The sequence below is a fragment of the Caretta caretta genome, chromosome 4, assembly GCF_965140235.1.
Source record: "Caretta caretta isolate rCarCar2 chromosome 4, rCarCar1.hap1, whole genome shotgun sequence".
Taxonomy (NCBI): Eukaryota; Metazoa; Chordata; order Testudines; family Cheloniidae; genus Caretta; species Caretta caretta.
Genome location: NC_134209.1, coordinates 102,299,341 through 102,321,073, shown reverse-complemented (window position 1 = coordinate 102,321,073; position 21,733 = coordinate 102,299,341). Strand labels below are relative to the sequence as shown.

Genomic DNA, 21,733 nt, shown 5'->3' with positions numbered 1-21,733 from the left:
CAATCATTAAGTGAACTACACCTGTCATCCACGGCCAGCTAGGGACACACAGAGCATGAGGTTGCATCCCTGACCATCTTGGCTAATAGCCACTGATGGACTTCTCCTCCATGAACTTCTTTTTTGAACCCAGTTGTACTTTTGGCCTTCACAACATCCCATAGCAATGAGTTCCACAGGTTGACTCTGCGTTGTATGAAGAAGAACTTCCTTCTTTTTGTTTTTCAACATACTGCCTATTAATTTCATTGGGTGACCCCGGTTCTTGTGTTATATGACAGAACAAACACACACAATTCATGATTTTATAGACTTCTGTCACATTACTCCTTAGCCATGTCTTGTCCAAGCTGAAAAGTCCCAGTCTTTTTAATCTCTCCTCACACAGAACCTGTTCCATACCCTTAATCATTTTTGTTGGTTTCTTCTGTACCTTTTCCAATTCTAATATATCTTTTTTGAGATGGGGCAACCAGAACTGTACACAGTATTCAAGGTATGGGCATACCATGGACTTATATAGTGGCATTATAATATTTTCTGTCTTATTATCTATTCTTTTCCTAATGGTTCCTAACATCCTGTTAGCTTTTTTGATTGCCACTGCACACTGAGCAGATGTTTTCAGAGAACTATCTACAGTGACTCCAAGATCTCTTTCTTGAATGGCAACAGTTAATTTAGACCTCATAATTTTATATGTGTAGTTGGGATAATATTTTCCAATGTGCATTACTTTGCATTTATCAATATTGAATTTCATCTGCCACTTTATTGCCTAGTCACCTAGTTTTATGAGATCCCTTTGTAACTCTTCAGAGTCTGCTTTGGGTTTAACTATCTTGAGTAATTTTGTATTGTCTGCAAATTTTGCCACCTCACTGTTTACCCCTTTTTCCAGATCATTTATGAGTATGTTGGAAATCACTGGTCCCAGTGAAGATCCCTGGGGGGAACACTATTTACCTCTCTCCTTTCCAAAAAGTAACCATTTACTCCTAACCCTTTGTTTCCTGTCTTTTAACCAGTTACTAGATTAATGTGAATTTCTCCCTATGCAAGTTTCTCTAAATTATTCTTTATTTAAACTAATTCTAAATATTTCAGACCAGTTTGTTTCTTTTGCAAAGTTTTAATTTTGATTTTAAACACTTGCTTACAAGTTAACTAATTCTATGAGCTTTTTATCATCCACATCTTTAACTAGAGTGTATTCTTTTTCTTCTTTGAAGCCATTAATGAAAATACTGATTACTACTGGGGCTAGACTTTTTGGTAACCCACTTAATAGCTTCTTTCTATGTGACTCAACAACTAGTAACTACGGTACTCTGTCCAATTTCAGTAAATTACATTTCTATGTAATCCACACTTCTGATCGCTTCAGCATGCTACTATTATCAGATAATGAATTCATTTCACACAGCCTGGTGTAAAGCTATCTCAGGCAATTTCCTATTCAACTAGTATTCATATTACAATACATCAACAAAACTTACATTAATTAGCAAACTTTTTGATAAATTCAATATTCGGCACACATACAAACATACTTCTTCAATACATACAACTACATCTCTCTTATTAGCAAGATTTTAAAAGCGCTCCTGAAAGCCATAATTATTTAGTAATTCTTAAAAAAATATATGACAACCATGTTCTGTGTCTGAAGTGACTGGTTTTATAACTGTGTCTGAAGTGACTGGTTTTATAACGAATACTACTAGTGCATAAATGAGGAAGTAAACAAAAATAACCACAGTACATTTCAGCTCTCTTAGAAATAGAGAGGAAAAAATAAGCCAAGTGGGGAAAAAAAGGATGACATTGTTAGGAAAGAAGTGTTATTTTCAAGTATTTAAGTGCGTTCCTAACAATGACCAGATGGAAAAAAAACCTTTAAATAAACTGTGACAATAATGCTCTTTTAGGCTTATATGGTTATCAGGGAGGGTTTTTCCCTCTTTAAAAAATTAGAGCTTAAAGTATGGAAAATAATACTGTATGACCTTCAAAATAAAAACTACAGAAGTTGCAACAGCTATACTTTTTAGTGAGATTCAATATTCAACACCCCAAAGAAAAAAAGCATTCATGAGAAATTTTAATTTATAATCTTCATTTTAAGGGTCTTGGTCATTTTACATAAATTCTTATCAGACTAAACTATTAAGTTAAAGACTAAAGAAGAAATGTGGTGTTAACTTTATACTGTAAGTCAAAGAACCTATTCATATGAGTTTTTTCTTAATTCAGTGCAGGTGAAAGGTACAAGGTTGACACCAATAAAGAATAAGAATCTGTGAGAATGCCAATATCACAAGCAAAATTACTTCCGCAAACTCTAAGGAATCTTTTCAACAAATGCCATCGTTCTAAGGTAGTGGTCCCCAAACTGTGGGGCATGCCCCCTAGGGCGGTGCAGAGGAAAGTTCGGGGAGCACGGTGGGGGCGGGGAGGGAGCGCCACCCAGTCCTGCTCTTCCCCCAGCTCTGCTCCAGCCCTTCCCCCGGTCCCAGCCCCCAACCACAGTTGTGGTCCCAATATCAGTGTTGTTCCAACATCAGTTCCAGGAAGCAAAAAACTAAAACAGCAAAGCCCAAGCCAGAGTTATCAATGACATCTTGGTTGTCAATGTGAATGATCAGAGGGAAAATACAGAAGTATACACCAACTCTCCCTCAGAATATAAATCAGAGACTATTTTGCACTCTCTTTGAGGAAAAGCTTTAGCTAGGGTTTACCCCACTTGAAGAACAGATGATGAAAGACAGAGTGCTTGAGAGACGGCTTATGCCATTGACTGAAAATCCTATTCTGTTTTCTCCCGTAGGTGAAGAGCTCTTGGAGTGATCTGATGGTGGATGCTGTACTCCAACAAAACAGTTTCCTAACATAGCGGGCTGCACTGAGCATCACGTTAGGAGTTGGTATAATACATAATCTTAGTCTGTCAGGATTAGGACATGTTTCGATTTCATTAATGGGAAAAAGCTATACAGGTTACATAAATAAATCTCAACTGCAGAACACTGATGTGGAGCTTCATCTCCAGTAGAGTCCACAAACTTTAAATAGTGCAGTGAGCTAGATAAGCTTCCAGCCCACTGCAGATAGTGTCGCAGAAGGCAAATGACATTTGAAGAGAACTCCTGACAGCCAATTCCTGCTTCACCTCATTCCCACCCCCAGCATTCTTGAATATTCTGTATCATTGTAGCTCAGATACCCCTAGCAACAAGACTTCTGGGCACCAAAGCTTTGGCTCTTCTAGGAGAGGAGAAACAATTGAAAGATCCCTACTAGGCTGAAGCCACCAATACTAACAGATGCACAGCTGGAACTGGTTCCTGACTCCTCATGATGTTGAAGGGAGAATCTGCAGGGGCCATTGCTGGAACCTCTACACACCTCTGTGACGATGACAGAGACGTCAAGGAACATCTCACCTAAGTACCTTTATTGTAGGAAGAAAGTGTGTCTTAAAGCTTTGGTACTCTCACTATGAAGGGAGAGGAAGGACCTATCAGAACTGTACCTTCATTTCTCCTTCTAGCCAGAAAACGAATCTGGATGGTGAGACACCCATGTCAAGTTCGAATCTTGAGACCTCTTAGCATAGTTCAGTACTGTAGGGCTCCAAACAACTACTTTCATACCCCTTTTCAACCAGGACCAGATTAGCCTCAGCAAAGAATTGCTGAATCTACATTTTATGACAGGTTTCAGAGTAGCAGCCATGTTAGTCTGTATTCGCAAAAAGAAAAGGAGTACTTGTGGCACCTTAGAGACTAACAAATTTATTTGAGCATAAGCTTTCGTGAGCTACAGCTCACCACAAGTACTCCTTTTCTTTTTACATTTTATGAGTGGATCTTCAGAGTTCAGATGGCCATCAAGGGTGCTAGACACTCAGTACTGAACTGTCAAGTTAGACAAGAGTGGGGACTGGGACTGTTAGACTGCTTTTGCCAGGCCTAAAGTCACTTTGGCAAACAGACCTCAACAGTCCAGTTGCTTCTTGAAGTCAATGATGTCTGAAGAGACATCGCCATAAGTAGACATAGCTCTCCCAATACTTCAGCTGGAGAAGACTATCAGATCTAACACGTCAGCACTGCAACTTTCTCCCTAATACTAGGGGAACCAAACATGGGTGTCTAATGGACATCACAACATTAAGTGGAAGGACTCCAAAGACTCAAGATACAAAGAGTAACTTTTCAATGGGGCCGGGGGGGAAGGGGAATCAGCCTAATGGGACCAACATTAGGGAAAAGGGAAGCAACTAAAGAGGCCTGGGCCTCCAACAATGCATGGTATGGCATGGACACTAACATTTATTGTTGTTTTTTAAAAGAAAAAAACTAAATAAAAAAAAAGCACCCACCCCCTTAAAAAAAAACAATAAGAGAATCATCAGGGATACCAAGTGTGCTCTGAACTCAATGCACCTTCAAAGGTCAAAAAGAAATTAGGGGCAATTAGGGCCACTCTCCCCTCATTTCATACACTCAGAACTCTGCATCATGTAAGGATAAGTGGCCCTAACAGGCATTCTCTAGAAAATTCAAAGTACCACGGGCATTTTTTCCCTAAAAACTGGCAATTCTCAAAGGAGAATATAATCATTTGTTGGAAGTGTTCAGTTCGATTTTTCTTAGTTTATATAATCAAGCTATTATTTCTTGGAACCTTTTTTTCTTTGCAACTGTTTAAAAAATAAACTTCCAAGCTCCTAATGATTCCATCTGCTACAGGAACTAAATGCAAAGATAGAATGCAGATCCTTTCCCTTTGAAATATGTTGTAAATGAAAGGCACATTAAAGGACCAAATCCTTGCTTTGAAATGTACGAGACTATATTTTGAAAACGATTCTCAAAATACATATTAATTTCAAAAGAACTAACAGAAACAGAACTGAAAAATTCCTTTGGCCTCAAAAGTTTAAAACCTGATTAGTTTTGAAACTTGAGGCATGGAGCTTGTTGTTACCTTTCAGTCAGTTCTCTAACTGCCAGAACAGCTGCACAGGAACTGACTTGTAAAAGGTATACATGTTTTGTACACTGTGAAATGAGAGGTGTAGAGAAGAAACTGAGTTCTGATGTGCATATGTATCAAAAGCATTATTATATTTTATATTAATATAGTGACTTTTGAGACAATTTTAAAGTTGCTTTCAACACTCCTGGAAAGTATTTAATATTACAATCATTTAAAATGGAAGCACAGGCAGGTTAAGTGACTTTCAGTCACACAGCAAGTTAATGTCAGAGCCCGGAATAGAATCTCAAAGTCCTGACTCCGAGATTATCTCTAATTATTGATCTATTGGTTCAAATAAAATGACAGAATACACCCTTTTCCTGTTCAATGTGCAATCTGGGTGGTGTACAGAGAATGAAGCACTGCTAAGTATAATTCTCCTGGTTTAATATAGGCTCCCATACCCTATTCATTGCATGCCATGCAATATAAACAAGGGAGTAATGATAGCAGTAAGGAGGTGATTTTACCTCTGCAGACAGCATTGGTAAGACAGATACTGGAATACTGCATATTGTTCTGATGTCCACCAGTTCTGGTGGCATTGCTCAATTAGATTATCCTGAATAAGGGGAATATCTCTTATTGATTTAACATATAAAATATCAAAAGGAGCCTGGGTCAAAGATATTACCTGAACGCGTGTGTCAATTTGGAATTTTTGATGACTTTGGCTGTTCAGCTTGGGGAACCCAAACAAATGTGAGAAGAAAAATGGACATTTCAGAATGCAACATTTTTAAATGTTTGCCTACAGATGACAGTAACATCTTTCTTTTAAGATTACACTGAGAATGTAACTATCTTATCTTCAGTAAAAATCCCAATGCAACTTACAGTCACTACTGATGATCCCAAAATGTATGACATTGTTAATGGTTCATATTGCTGGTTCTCATCTCATATATAGTAATGTTTATGTTCTATGTGTTATGAAAAATTAATAAATAAGTTTTTAAAATTTCTGGGGAGGAGAGAAGGCAGGAGTCTGTGTGTCTGCTTATTTTTAATAAATACAACAGATTCTAAGGCTAATTTATAATCTATTACTAGATTTCTTAACTGTGTTAAGCAGCATGATTATTTCAGATATTTATATTAAATGATATCCATTTAGTATTGAATAAAAGTCATGAATTTAAATTTTGATATATCTGCAAAAAATATGGATTTTAAACTGCATATTCAAAGGCATCTCATTATAAGAGAAGTAATATATCCCTCTCTCTGTAGCTCTGCTGCCACCAAATTTGAAAAACTGTATGCCATTCTGGGTAACTCATTATCTAAGAAAAAAGAAAAGGAGGACTTGTGGCACCTTAGAGACTAACCAATTTATTTGAGAATAAGCTTTCGTGAGCTACAGCTCACTTCATCGGATGCACTGAGCTGTAGCTCATGAAAGCTTATGCTCAAATAAATTGGTTAGTCTCCAAGGTGCCGCAAGTCCTCCTTTTCTTTTTGCGGATACAGATTAACACAGCTGCTTCTCTGAAACCTGTCATTATCTAAGATATATTAAACTACTTCATACGAAAGGTCAAGTATGCAACAGACTACACAATGATAAAATATTGGCTACAATTTTGTTCCAATTCCAAATTTGTCATTCTTTGTCCTACTAGCAAAAGTACATCTCTTGTCCTAGCAAGAATTACTGCTTGTGCTACTACACTGATCAGATTCTACCAATGATACCTACAAAATTTTTCTGATACTCTTAAAATAAGGAGAAAAGTTATGTCAAGTACCAAATGTGTTTAAAAGTATTACATTACTACAGAATGAAATCTGGAATTAAAACCATATCACTCACAATAGTACAAAAAACAAAATACTACATTCACAGTTCTTTGAACACACTGAACATTATTCATTTAAACAATGTCCTGTTTGTTTATTCTGTTTTCATGATCTAACATTGTGAGCTGCTATGTGGGAAATCTGTGAGCAAGTGCCCCTATCGTGCTGTAGAAAGTATCTGTAAAACAGCTTGTTTGGTTGCTAGGGTCACTCCAAATTGTTTAGATAATTTCAGGGAACAGTAAAAATATAAAAGATAACTAAACATACATATATTGTATGTTTCGGTTTCAGAGTAGCAGGTTCAAGGACAAGGCAAAGTTTGTACCTTGGGGAAGAGGTTTTTAACCTAAGCTGGTAAGAATAAGCTTAGGGGTCTTTCATGCAGGTCCCCACATCTGTACCCTAGAGTTCAGAATGGGGAAGGAACCTTGACATTGTACAATATATGGCACACTAAAGACCCCCTAAGCTTATTCTTACCAGCTTAGGTTAAAAACTTCCCCAAGGTACAAACTTTGCCTTGTCCTTGAACCTGCTACTCTGAAACCGAAACATACAATATATCCTTAAGATCAAAAGGCAAGGCAGGCTATTAGTAAGTTAAAACTTAAAGCTAAATTGTATTATTTTAAACTTAAGAAATACACCATTAACATTTTAGCGTTTGCTATCAGTTTATATTTTAATCAAGATCTTGTAAGACCAAAATGAGGCAATACCTTTAATATGAAGATTTGTGAGCATGCTTATCTACTTTGCAGTCTCCATCTACCATGTACAGCATCAATTCAGTAATATATTTGAGCGCAAGATTAATCCCACCAATTTCAATGGAACTACTACATGCTTAAAGATAGGAATGAGCTTGAGTACCTTGCTGAATCAGGACCTATGCCTGCTCAGTTCTTATGACCAGGCAGGCAGAAATATAAATAACCCATTAATGGGAGCAATCCTCTTGGCTATTGCTATGTATAATAGCCAGTATTGCTAACCTCTAAAGATCAAAAATCTTGAATCAGAGCGCAGAAAATCATGCGATTAGTTAGGCCAATCATGAGTTTTTATATACATCATCAAACCATGTTTTCTAGTCTGCCTTTTGACTTTTTAACTCCCTCTACTCTTCTAGCTATGTGTGAGAGATAATTTCAGGTTGAAAAGTCAACCTTTAATGCATACAAAAACTTATCTCCTTGGCTGCTCAGATGGAGACTCCACCTACCTTCTCCTCACTTCTAAGTTAGGGAAACTGCCAAATATTTCCTATTACTGTCTCTTCCTATCCACTCCTCCCCTGCCTCACTGCCATCCAGGGCTTCTACTCGACCTGGATCCCAAGTACATGAGCCCCTTGAACTACAGAGTGGCAGCCATTTTGCCTGTGGGCATGGCTTCAATCTCACTGAAAACGGGGGGAAGTTGCAACCAGTTTTATTAAGGGACAGCTTTCTTTCCACATGCAGATAGACTGTAGAGAAATGGCAGCCATTTTTCTGTCTTTATCCCATTTGACAGCATTTTGAAGAAGAGAAAATGTGTAAGTTGGCAGCCTTTCATTATGTTTTCATGAGAGGGGGGGCAAAAAAGAAAAAAAAATCTAAAACCAGTTGGCAATAGCGAATACCTAACTGATCACAAGAAGAGGTCACATCGAGCTGTTCATGAAAAAATGTTTACCTTTCCCCAGATAGATCTGTGGCAGGAAATTTGAGAATTTCAGGAACTCTGATGTTAACCTTTTGGAGGTGCCTTCCGACCTTTCGCTAGAGTGGGCAGAGCTTCAAGGCTTATAATACAAAACACTGTCTAGAAAAGTAAGTTCTCCTTGTCAGCCTATGCTCATCGACAGCTCAGAATCCTACTTCCAGGACTCCGAAATTTAACCATGTTCTCAGCCTCACATGTACTTAGTCAGCACATTATATCCAGTGTTTACTGCATTAACTTAACTTTTGTTTATATAAAATGTATGTATATGCATTTGACCCTTCTAGCATGTTGAATGAATTTTTGTTCATCTGTAGCAATTGCAATCTATAGTCATTTTAAATTAAGATAAAATGTAATAAAGTAAGCTTCAATAAAAATGTACAGATCCAGCACAATGTAGCCCCAATCATGACTGCTTCCTCTACATACTACTATAATATAAAGGTATAACAACAACAAAATTAAACAAATCCCTGACCAGGTAAAACAAAATGACATGGAGTTCTTATTGAGGCCCTTTGTATATGCAGAGAAATGTTTTAATTAGTGTTAAGCTAGTTTTTATAAAGTACTTCAAATATAAAAGGCATTATAAAATACATCATCCCCACCAAAGCAGACCTCCATCAGCAGGACACCCCTTACATTGTAAGTGTTGCTCTCAACACGACACCTACACATCGTCCCCAAGGAAGCTGGACTACTGATATCTCAGCCCATTCCAGGTCCTCCAACAGATTAATCTGGTGGCCTTCAAACTCCAGCTATCCAATATGCTGAAGGTGCATCCAGTGTTCCATGTTTCCATACTGAAGAAGTACAATGACTCTTCCCCTGGACAGATACAGCCATCTCCTTCTCCCTTCATGGTCCAAGGGCAAGAAGAATACCTGGTGAGGCAGATCTTAGACTCCAAGGGAAGCCCACGAACCTCGTTAACTAGGAAGATTCTGGTCCAGATGATCATTCGTGGGAGCCAGTCGGCAACATACATACACCCGACCACCTACTTCAGGAACTCCATTGGTCATAACCCAACAAACTGGGCCCAAAGACATCTTACAGGCATCTTTTGAAGGGGGGTGGGGGGGAGGATGAGATGAGTTATCTGAGCCTGAACCCGCTTAAACCTGGTAAGTCATCCCTGAGTCAGAGAGCGTGATGAGTCATCAGAAGCAATTATCTGTAGGTCTTCTCCATGTAAGTCTACCAGAGTTCAACCAATCCACAGGCAAGGCTCCACCTAGATGATCCCAAAGCCAGTATATAGGCTCCTAAGGGAAGGAGCCTCTCCAGCCTGCTCAGCGTCACTACCTAGCCAGGAACAGTATTGCCAGCAATTTCAATAGACTGCCCTTGCTCCTGCTCCAGCCTCTCCAGCTCCATCCTGTGCCTATTTCCATGCTAGCCAGACCCTGTTCCAGCCTGCATGTGCTCCTGCCTCAACGAACCACCTGCTGATTCTGATAACTTGCCATTTATTATACTATGACTGTCTGGGAAGGGAGTAGTTTTCGATAGCATGCATAGGTAGCCTACTTTCTTGGTGGCAAAAGAGGATAACATGAAATCACAAACAATTCAAATCTGGGGAATTCTACCAATTATGACTGGGTGTACTGACTAAATCAACCTGCCTGTCACCTTTACAACCTGCATGCTATGCTTACCTTCAAAATAACGTGAAGCATTGGAGACAATGAATTCTAAACATCAGACCCCATAAATGCTTAGTAAAATATAATACTTGAATATTGTGTAACACCATATATTTTGGAAAAGTATCTAATGCTCAGGCTCATTATTATTCACATACCATATGTACTCATTCGTTTATAAGCCGACCCCTGCCCCGCAAGATGGATAGGTAAAAATAATAAAAACAGTCTGACCCTTTCATAAGCCGATCCTATATTTCAGGGGTTGGCAAACTTTGGCTCCCGGCCTGTCAGGGTAAGCCGCTGGCAGGTCGGGACGTTTTGTTTACCTGGAGCATCTGCAGACATGGAGCCCCTTCCCGCAGCTCCCATTGGCTGGGAACGGCGAACCGCAGCCACAGGGAGCTCAGGGGATCCATGCCTGCAGATGCTCCAGGTAAACAAAACAACAATGTATTAGATATTGAATTCAATGATTTCACAGAGCTTAAAATCATCACATTTTGGTGTAGACCCGTTTATAAGCCGACCCCCACTCATTGATGAGTCACTTTTTTACCAAAAATATTCGGCTGATGAACGAGTACATACAGTATAAATATTTTTCCCTGTGTTTTGTTTTAAAGCCAGAAGGAAACACCCCTTATAGAGCAGCATGAGCCTATTGGCCTGATTGGTGCTGCCTCCTCAAATATAGAAGTCAAACTATGCCTATGGTGCCACTACAAAAAATGAAATCAAGAAGAGGAAAGAAGCAGACAAATGCATACCACTGTGTCGTAACTTTGAAAAAACAAATATCCCATTAACCTAAAACGAAACAAAAAAAACATTTCACAGCAATAGCAAGCAGCAACACGAGTCATACCTCACAGGCAACAGCACACTGAGCTGTCAACAAAGGAAATGCCATCAAAATGAACAGTATAGTGAATAAATAAAACAAAATTCTGTAACTTAACAGTGGGCACTTGATTCTGCTCTGTTTGGGGAAAAGCGCTTAACTCCACGATAGCTGGAACATGAATAGGGCCTTACCAAATTCATGGTCCATTTTGATCAATTTCATGGTCATAGGATTTTAAAAGTCGCAAATTTATGATTTCAGCGATTTAAACTTGAAATGTCACTGTGTTGTAATGGTAGGGGTCCTGACTCAAAAAGGAGTTAGAGGTGGGGAGGATTGCAAGGTTATTGTGGGGGGGGTTGTAGTACTGCTACGCTTACTTCTGCATTGCTGCTGGCGGTGGCGCTGCCTTCAGAGCTGGGTAGCTGGAGAGCAGCGGCTGCTGGCCAGGATCCCAGCTCTGAAGACAGAGCTGCCACCAGCAGCAGCACAGAAGTAAGGATGGCATGGTATGGTATTGTCACTCTTACTTCTGCACTGCTGCCTACAGAGCTGGGCCCTTAGTCAGCAGCTACCACTTCCAGCTGCCCAGCTCTGAAGACAGCAGCGCAGAAATAAGGGTGGCATTGTATGGTATTGCCATCCTTAATTCTGCACTGCTGCTGGCGGGGTGCTGCCTTCAGAGCTGGACATCCAGCCAACAGCCACCGCTCTCTGGCTCCCCAGCACTGAAGGCAGTGCAGAAGTAAGGGTGGCAATGTCGTCCCAAAATAACCTTGTGAACCCCCAGCAACTCCCTTTTGGGTCAGGACCCCCAATTCGAGAAACACTGGTCTCCTCTGTGAAATCTGTATAGTATAGTGTAAAACACGGGTCAGCAAACTACGGCCTGTGGGCCAGATCCGGGTTTTGGATCTGGCCTGCAGAATTGCCACCCCCATGGCGCCATGGGCCGCCCCGCTGCTCCCAGAAGCAGCTGGCACCATGTCCCTGTGGCCCCTAGGGGATGGGGGCAGAGGGCTCAGAGTGTTACCCTTGCCTGTGTGTACATCCCCCGAAGCTCCCATTGGCCAGGAACAGGGTAAGCGGCACCGGGTTGGAGCCCAAACCCCTCCTGCACCCCGCCCCCCAACTCCCTGCCCTGAGCCCCCTCCTGCACTCCTCCCTGCACCACTGCTCTGAACCCCCTCCAGCACTGTGCACCCCCTCCTGCACCTCAACCCCATTCCCTGAGCCCCCTCGTACACCCCGCACCCCTCTTTTGCCCCAACCCCTTGCACTGAGCCCCTTCCTGCACACCACACCCCCTCCCACACCCTGCCCCAGCCGTACATGTATGGGCCTGCATGCACTTTCCCCACCCTGATGTGGTCCTCAGGCCAAAAAGTTTGTCCACCCCGGTGTAAAAGCACACCAAAAAGCAGATTTCATGAGAGAAGACCAGATTTCACGATCCGTGACGTGTTTTTCATGGCCATGAATTTAATCATGAAGCACTATAAACCAGTGAAAATTATATCATATATTGCCCTTTTCTTTTGAATCTTTGACAGACTCACTGAAGTGTATATAATAAAATGAAAATAAATGCCTTACTCTGGCCATCCAATCCAGAAACATCTTATTTCAGCATTTCTGTACTTCAACAGAAGGTGCGATTGCAGCTCAGATAGGCATACCCATGCTAGTTTTAATCTAGCGAGCACAGCTAAAAATAGCAATGAAAACGCAGCAGCACGGGCTTCAGCGAGGGATGTACAAGCCTGCCTGGTTCTTCTTGGTACATACTCGCATTGCTAGCCCGTGCCATTGTGCATTCACTGCTATTTTTAGTCATGCTAGGTAGATTAAAGTTAGCATAGGAATGCCTAAGCGAGCAGCAATCACACCTTAAATTACAGTGTAGACATACCCAGAGAGTCAGAACTGCAGAGTTCTATTCCCCACTCTCCTGCTAACTTCAACTACCTTGATCAAAAAGAATAAATAAGGACAGTACAGAGCACTTACATAGCACTTTCCATTTATTTATTAATTAAGCCTAAACATTTTTGTGAGGTAAATTATTTAATCTCTCTATGCCCTATTTAACCTATTTGTAAAATGGAAACAGGAGGATTTGTCTATTTCAGGGTGGTGTTGTGAAGTTTAATGTTTGTAAAGTCCCACTGTGGATGGTTCTTTGATTACTTGCACATTGAGAAGAAGCTGTCAAAACAGCTAACCGGATGTAAGGAACCCATTAGGAAAGGGATAGATAATAAAGACAGAAAATATCATAATGCCACTACATAAAGCCATGGTATTCCCACATCTTAAATACTGCATGCAGTTCTGGTCATCTCAAAAAAGATATATTAGAACTGGAAAAAATAGAAGTGGAAAAAACAGAAGGGCAACCAAAATGATTAGGGGTATGGAACAGCTTCCATATGAGGAGAGATCAGACTTTTTCTCTTAGAAAAGAGATAACAAAGGGGTGACATGATCGAGGTCTATAAATTTATTCACTTTTCCACACTATTCATAAGTGTTTATTTAGCCCTTTACATAAACACACAAACCAGGTGTCATCTAATGAAATTAATAGCAGCAGGTTTAAAACAAACATAAGGAAGTACTTCTTCACATAACGCACAGTCAACCTCTGGAACTCGTTGCCAGAGGATGCTGTGGAGGCCAAAAATATAACAGTTCAAAAAAGAATTAGATAAGTTCATGGAGTATAGGTCCATCAATGGCCATTTGTCAACATGCTAAGGGACGTAAGGCCATGCTCTGTGTGTCCATAAACCTCTTTGTGCATGAAACTGGAACTGGATGACAGGGGATGGATCACTCGATAATTGCCATGATCTGTTCATTCTCTCAGAAGCATCTGGCACTGGCCATTGTCGTAATACAGAATGCTGGGTTAGATGGAGATCTGCCCTGGTACGGACATTGTTATGTTCTTAAGGAGTTTCATGTGTGTTTATAGTCTAGCCAAGGTCTGGAATAAATTACAGTAATATAAACAAAAATAAATGAGTATGGTATCAATGTACTGCAGATATGCTTATTTCAGATGAAAGCACATGAATGCCTAGAGTACATTTCCCAGTGAGTCAAATCTTGAGGATGACTATATTAAATCAAAAATATCTCAAATACATTTTGGAAGCCATTATGATGCTAGCACAACAGATTATCCAGGGGCAGCTATTAGCCTCCCCTCAAAATACAGACTATTCTACTGTTCAGTGACATAATGCTTGTGTATATTCGAGGAAAGTTTTAAAATCTATTGTATGTCTGTTTTTATTTGCCATTTCAAGTGCCCCATATTTTCTCTCTTCCAACCTTTCCCTCATTTCTTCTTTCTCCCTCCCCTATTTTCTACTGCTCTCTTTCTCTGAAAAATGGGTACTCCTATCTCCTCTTTTATTTTGTTTAAGACAGGAAGAGTCTCTTGTTCTCTGCAAAAAGAAAAGGAGGACTTGTGGCACCAAGTGAGCTGTAGCTCACGAAAGCTTATGCTCAAATTAATTTGTTAGTCTCTGAGGTGCCACAAGTCCTCCTTTTCTTTTTGCGGATACAGACTAACATGGCTGCTACTCTGAATCTTGTTCTCTGCTTTCTCTCTATTCTTCTGCATTCCACAACCAAAGTGAGTGGCTGTAATCCTTGTGCACAATACCATGAGTCAGCCACAATCCAACTCATTTCCCACGAATTACCCAAAATTCAAGTAAAAGGATTGTTAATGTAAACCTCAGTATTTATTATTTCATAATGTAAATAATTACATCATTTTGTTGTGTGTATGCCTTAAATAATAGTGAGGTATACTTATATTTGACTAGACTGATCAATATAACTGTATGATAAATGCCTATTTAAATTACAGACTTTATCCAGACCCACTAAAGGGCATAGTGGTAATTCTAAGCTATCTAATACCATAAAGAACTAGACCAGATAACAGTCTTGGAACAAATAAGTGAGCTGTTGCAATTTATTTTTTGTATATTGTAAGCGGGGGAACAGTCCCGCTATTGTGGGGAACTTTCCTGGCTTCTGCACTACCCCAGTGAAGTGGGCTAGCAAAAGGATCCGAGTCCTCGCTCCCACTTCCTTTACCCAGTGGCCTCCCTGCCCTTGAGGACTCCCCTTCCACTCTTCTGTCTGGCAGAGTCCTCGTAACCCCAACAAGGCTGGGCCCAGGATTCCTGGGGGGCTCGATCCCCAACCCTGCTGCGGTCACCTAGGACAGGGGCTAGGGTGTCCCCACTCCGGGGTAGTCTGTCTGCACTGGGCACTTCTCTGACCCACTGACCATTACATACAAGTTAAAGCAAATGCAAGTTATTTAATCAACAATTAATTTTAAAAAGAATAAGGAAAAATGGGAAAGGTTAAAGGAAACACATCAACCCGCTCTGTGGCAGGGAACATCACAAACAGTGTCTCTGGAAAGTCAGGGCAATTCAGTCTGTTCCTTGTAAGTCCCAGGCCTTCTTCTCAGGCCCTGGCTGTGCTGCAGGGATGCTGTGGATTGGACACTTGCTCTGGTGGTGGTCACACGCTCTCAGGCTCTAAGTGGTAGGACCCTTCTTCCCAGTGTTGCCCCCGCCCTGTCGGGGTTATGATCCACACCTGGCCTGCAGAGCCCCTTGGCTGAGGTGTCTCCCTCTGCTGGGCCTGCTGCCCAGGGTCCCCCTCGCTCTCCCCAGCTGCTCACCACACCCAGCTCCAGACTCAGCTGCACCACTCTGTCTCAGCACTGCTGCTGCTGCTGCTCTGCCTCCAGCTCCCTGGGCTGCTTCTTTGGCCCCTCTGCCTCTGGTTGCTATAGCTCTGCTCCCAGGACAGGTCTGCTCTGCAGGCTGCTTCTGTGACTCTGCTCCTAGCACTGACCTGCTTCGTGGGCTGCTTTTCTGGCCCCTCTGGCTCTGGTTGCTGCAGCTCTGCTCCCAGACAAGTCTGCTCTCTCTGGGCTGTGCCTCTGGCTTTGGGGCTGCAGCTCTGCTCCCAGGACAGGGTCTGCTCTCACTGGATCTGGCACAGCTCGAGCTTTCTCCTTAGCTCGGCCCCACTCTGTCTGACTCAGGGAAATCCGGCTCACACAGAGGACGGGACCTCCCTGGCATCCTGACTCCCTGAGTAGCCTGCCTGCCCTGTCATTCAGGCTGACCTGGAGCATTGGCCTCTCCCCATTGTTCCTGGGGACTGTCGGTCTCAGGGTCCTGATTTCCCATAGATCCTCCCCCTTTTAGTACTGGGAGCTAGCCAACCAAAACACCCCCACTGACTGTTAGTAAGGGGGCAACAGTCCCCTTACATATTCATAGTACCTAGGAGCCCTCGTCATGGACCCCATTGTACTAAGTGTACAAACAAACAAACGAGTCACTTATACAATTTAAGTATAAGACATGAGAAAACAGACTGATATAGACAAACTAATACAGACAAACTGATAAGAAAGAATTAGACTATGTCTACACTACAGAGCTTACAGCAGCACAGCTGTACTGATGCAACTGCACCACTGTAAGATCTCGTGTAGCCACTCTATGCCAACAGGAGGGCTCCTGTTGACATAATTAAACCATCCTCAACAAGCAGCAGTAGCTATGTTGAGGGGAGAAGCTCTCCTGATGACATAGCACTGTGCTTTTCTCATACCCCTGCGTGACATAAATTTTGCCAACATAAGTGATAGTGTAGACAAACTGTTTGACAATATTTATCAGCATGATAGGCAGTGGTCTTAGCACAACAGCAGCCTAGCCATTGTGAAGCTTTTTTGTAGGCCTCGCAGTGAAGGACAGTCTAAAGTAGAGATTTGAAGGAAAATAATGAAGTGACTTTGCAGATGTTTACAGAAGGTCCTCCTATATGTGAGGGGCAGCACAGGAGAAAGAATGAAAGTAGTCATATAAAAAAAGTGCCAGTGGATGCTGACATAATGAACCAATAGGAAGTGGGAGTCAAACTCTCAATACTGAATGAGAGATCACAGGTAGGGTAGGGATAGGCTTGAATGGCTCTGGAAGCAAAGACAAGTAGATTATCTTTGATGCTACAGAAAAGAGCAGTGGTGCCCAAACTTTTCCTGTCCAACACACCCCCAGTAATGGAATCTGTCCGCACCCCCCTCCCATACTGCACAGTTGGCTCAGCAGAAGAGCTTGGGCTGAAGGCAGAGCGGGGGGCAGAACTGGGGATGAGAGAGGAGCTGGGGCTAGAGGCAGAACTGGCCTGGTGGCAGAGAGGGAACAAGGGCAGAGCTAGGCTGGGGAAAGCCGGATCTGGGGCTGGAGCTGGAAGCAGAGCTAGAACCGGGGCCATAGCTGGGGGGTGAGGCTGGGGCTGGGAGTGGAGTCATGGCCAGTAGCCAGGGCTGCAGCTGAAGCTACAGCTATAGGCGGAGCTGGGGCTGGAGTGGAGCTGAAGCCAGGGCTGGAGAGGAGCTGGGTGCAGAGTGGAGCTGGGTGGCGTTCCCTCCCCGCCCCCTATGGGGGCTGGCCTGGGCCCCATCATGCTCCCCTGAACTTTTCTCCACACACCCCTAGGGGGGAATGCCCCATAGTTTGGGGACCACTGGAGAAGTGGGAGCCAGGGAGGGATGCAAAGAGAGAGGTGACATGGTCAAAGTGATGGGCTAAGAAAATGATCTTTCCATCAGCATTTTGAATGGATATGAGTGGGACAAGACTGCATTTGTCAAGGCCGGAAAACAGCATGATGAAGTAATCAAGACACAAAATGATGAGAACCTGGACAAGAGCTTTTAGCTGTGTGGATGGATAAGAAAGAGAGTGTGTCGTAGAAATGTTATTCAAAAAGAATATACAAGACTTAAACATAGCCTCGGTGTGAGGACCTAGAGAGAGGTCTGAATCAAAGATGATGCTCAAGTTATAGGCCTGAGTGACAGGCAAGGTGATGGTGGTGTCCACATTGATCAAGGAGATAGCGAGAATGGCTTGTCAGGGGAAGGGGAAAGTAAGTGTTGCGTTTTACCCTTGTTGAGTTTCAGCTGACAGCGAGGCATCCACAAGGAGATCTAAATAGCAAGCAATCCATCCCCGCATTGGAAATTCGTCCTCAGAGCAACCCAAGGTAGATTTTGCCTCCAAAAGACAGAGTAGCCTTTTTCTGAAGTACTCTAGTTTGACAAAGACTCTAGCATCAGAGCATTTTTGGTTTTGTTTTTTGTAATTTGAACTGTTATTAAATAGATTGAAGAACAACATCCTAAGGAATGAAGGGCTAGAGGCAATGTTAATTTACTTATTTTGTCTTCTCTGACTGAAAATCTGCTGATTCAGACCTGCAATTGCTTTCTCCCTCCACACCCAACTTTTTCTAGTTTCAGAGCAGATATGTTCCTCTTTCCCCCGCTCCCAGTACATGCTCTAATCTAAATTACCTTGAATGTGTACAGTCTTCTGCCTCTATGCTCAGGGTCAAGGTTTTCTCAGCAGCTCTCCTGCAGGAGTCTTTTCTTGACATCTTTTTTTGCCATCTTCTCCCTCCCTCTTCAGGGTGGTCTCCAATTTACAGAGACAGAGCCTTTGAGGGAGCACTTAGAACACTGCAGACTCTCCTATCCTCGCAATACATTCCCAGCAGCTTTAGTGGTTGAGCAGAGCCCAGCTAACAAATGTTCTAAATTTCCACACTTAGTAGCCCCCTCCACACTTCAGTTTTATAACTTTCATTTTGAAGTCTCAAAACAAAACTATCCATCTGTCATTTTCCCCAGAAGTTCTAAGCCTGACATAACATTCTATTTCCATGATAAAGAATAAAATTTCACTAGCTGTAATTCAGATCCCAAATATACAACAGGAAGATTATTTTAATACCCCTCCTTCCAAAACTAGCACCAGGAGAAAGAGGAAGTGGGCTAGGAATTTCACTAAGTCAGCTCAGCTCTGGCTGTATTTAAGAAGCAAAGTTACAGTAGTTCTTGGCCTACCTTTTTAGATAAGGGAGTGAGAAACCTCAGAATTCAATAACACAGCCCTGGCCTCTCTCCCTGAACACCCCTCAAAGATGTGGGAAGAAAGAGGAATAATGGCATTACTGATGAGTTAAGAAACATCAATGGAATGGTTATCACTTGACAAGATTCTCTTTTGAGTTCAGAAAAAAACACAGTGATCCACTAGAAACAGCTAGCAAAATGATTGGTATGTAAACCCCTTAAATCGATAAGAGAAAAAGTTCCCTATTTGTGAATTGTGCTTCAGCTGGAAGACAGATTGCCAATTTATCTAACTTACAGGCACTTGAGCCAGATGCGTTATCCGTTTTCCAAATCTCCAGAAACAACTTGACAAGTACTAGCCCTAAGAAACTGTAATGGCTGAAAAAAAGTCAAGACTGAGATATACTAGGCTAGGTCTGCCACCCAAAATAGCAATCTCTACCTATCAGGCTGTCAATGAACCAACAAAGGCTCAGACTCTGTCCACTAACCAATAGGCTACAAGTCTAGAAAGGATTTCCACAATCTAGTGCACTGAAGTATGGGAACTGATGCTGAATGCTCATCTGACTTCCCAAGAAAAATGCTTCCAATCTATTTAGTATAGGAGGTTCAGAGGACAGGACACGCTACCTATAGGTGGGCTGCTACCTTTAGAATCCAGAAGTTGAAAATGAAACAAAAGAGACAAAGACCTCACTAAAATTTAGGACCAAATAGGCCTTTTTTATTCTTAATTAGGTAGTAAAAGCAGTTGCTTCTACCTTCCAGGGACTGGAAATCGAGCAATTTCAGCCAGCAAGCCCTTATATAAAAGAATCACATCTCATATTAGTTTCTTTGTCTGAAGGTACCAAAAAGCAAACTCATGAATGTGAACTAGTATTTGTTGAAGCTGGAGAAATGCATGAATATCTACATTGGACTGCATGAGGAAAAGACAAGAGAACAAGGCCTGCACATAAATCTGAAAAGTGAAATGATGAATCATGGAGGGAGGATTGAAAAAACTTGAAAGGGGTAGGTTTCTTGGGGCAATCAGTTTTGAGTCCTGATCAACAATTCCTGATTATGGCGTGACACCAGGAAATCTTGACCACTAAATGACAAACCATTAAAAACCTTGTTTGACATAATTAGCTTCCTGCAACAATAGCCAACACAAATCACACTAATGCCTTATGTAAGCAACTTTTATGAAGAGAACACTATTTCCTACTGACTTGGAATGATATCAAAATTATTGTCAAGAGCGCTTCAGGTTACAAATATAATTTGGCATTGTCGACTTTACCATTAGCAAACTATGCTCATGCATTATTATGCACAATAATGGGGGGGAATGATCTTCTCAAAAGAACTCAGAGGATAAATTACCATATATACTCATTCATAAGCCGAATATTTTTGGCAAAAAAGTGATGCATCGAAGAGCCGGGGTCGGCTTATACATGGGTCTACATCAAAATTTGATGATTTTAAACTCTAAGAATCATTGAATTGAATATCTAAAACGTTGTTGTTTTGTTTACCTGGAGCATCTTCAGCCATGGAGCCCCGTCCCGCAGCTCCCATTGGTTGGGAAAGGAAAACCACGGCCACAGGGAGCTGAGGGGCTCCATGCCTGCAGACACTCCAGGTAAACAAAATGTCCCGACCCGCCAGCAGCTTACCCTGACGGGCCGGGAGCCAAAGTTTGCCAACCCCTGAAATATAGGGTCCGCTTATGAAAGGGTCATACAGTTTTTACTATTTTTACCTATCCATCTTGGAGCGTCGGCTTATAAACGAACGGGCTAATGAACGAGTATATACAGTATTTATCCTTCCTCCCCCACAACCCATCCATAATACGAGTCAGATAGCATGTTCTAGAGAAACTCTAAGACCATAGCTAAGCATAAATGGAGAATTTTCACTCTCAATGCTCTTAGCAAAATTCCCAATACTAGTCCTCAGAACAGTAAATGCATTTTGAGAAAGTTACAGAACTACTGTAAATTTCAAGCTCAGCCTACAACTATGTTTACAGCACATGAGATTTAAATAAATATAGTTAAACCATGCTACCCAGTATCTTTGTAATTAACATTTTGGTTTTCTTGGGTTGGCAGACTGAGTTCAGATCTGCTATCTAGCTGTTCATTTCACAGTGAGTTTCTTGCCAAGATTTAACATGGTCTGCTGTCATACACATTCAATAAAACCAGCAAACATAGCTACTTGTACAACAAGAAATTCAGCAATAGAGTCTCTGCAATACTGAACTATAATATCTTAGCAGTACATATCCTGATGACTCAGTTGTTTCCTCTAAAAACTTAAGCAATAATAGCTGAATATATTAGTGAATATTGAAACTTTCAACCAATTAACAAGACATTTCTTTTAACTATACTCAAAGCTATTAACAAAAAAAATTACACATTTGCAAAGAAGTTTACATTACCCAAAAATAGTTTTGTGAATACAAATAAAGTATATGACCTACTTTACGTAAATAAAAGACAAAAATGTATATACAAAGGCTGTTTCTGTATCTCATATTTATCTCAATATTTAGATATGACAATGAGTGGTGCTATGAAAATACCAAAGATAGAGAGATTCAAGTAGGGAAATAATACAATTCTTGCTTGATTGAACATCTTCAAAAATGTATTCTGTTTATAT

The 21,733-nt window shown here is 41.4% G+C and overlaps 1 protein-coding gene across 12 annotated transcripts in view; it reads right to left on the bottom strand.

Moving 5' to 3' along the window:
- The window catches only part of FRYL (FRY like transcription coactivator), a 415,631-nt gene that overhangs the window by 268,670 nt on the left and 125,228 nt on the right, over positions 1-21,733 (bottom strand). The gene's annotated exons all lie outside the window — the stretch shown is intronic.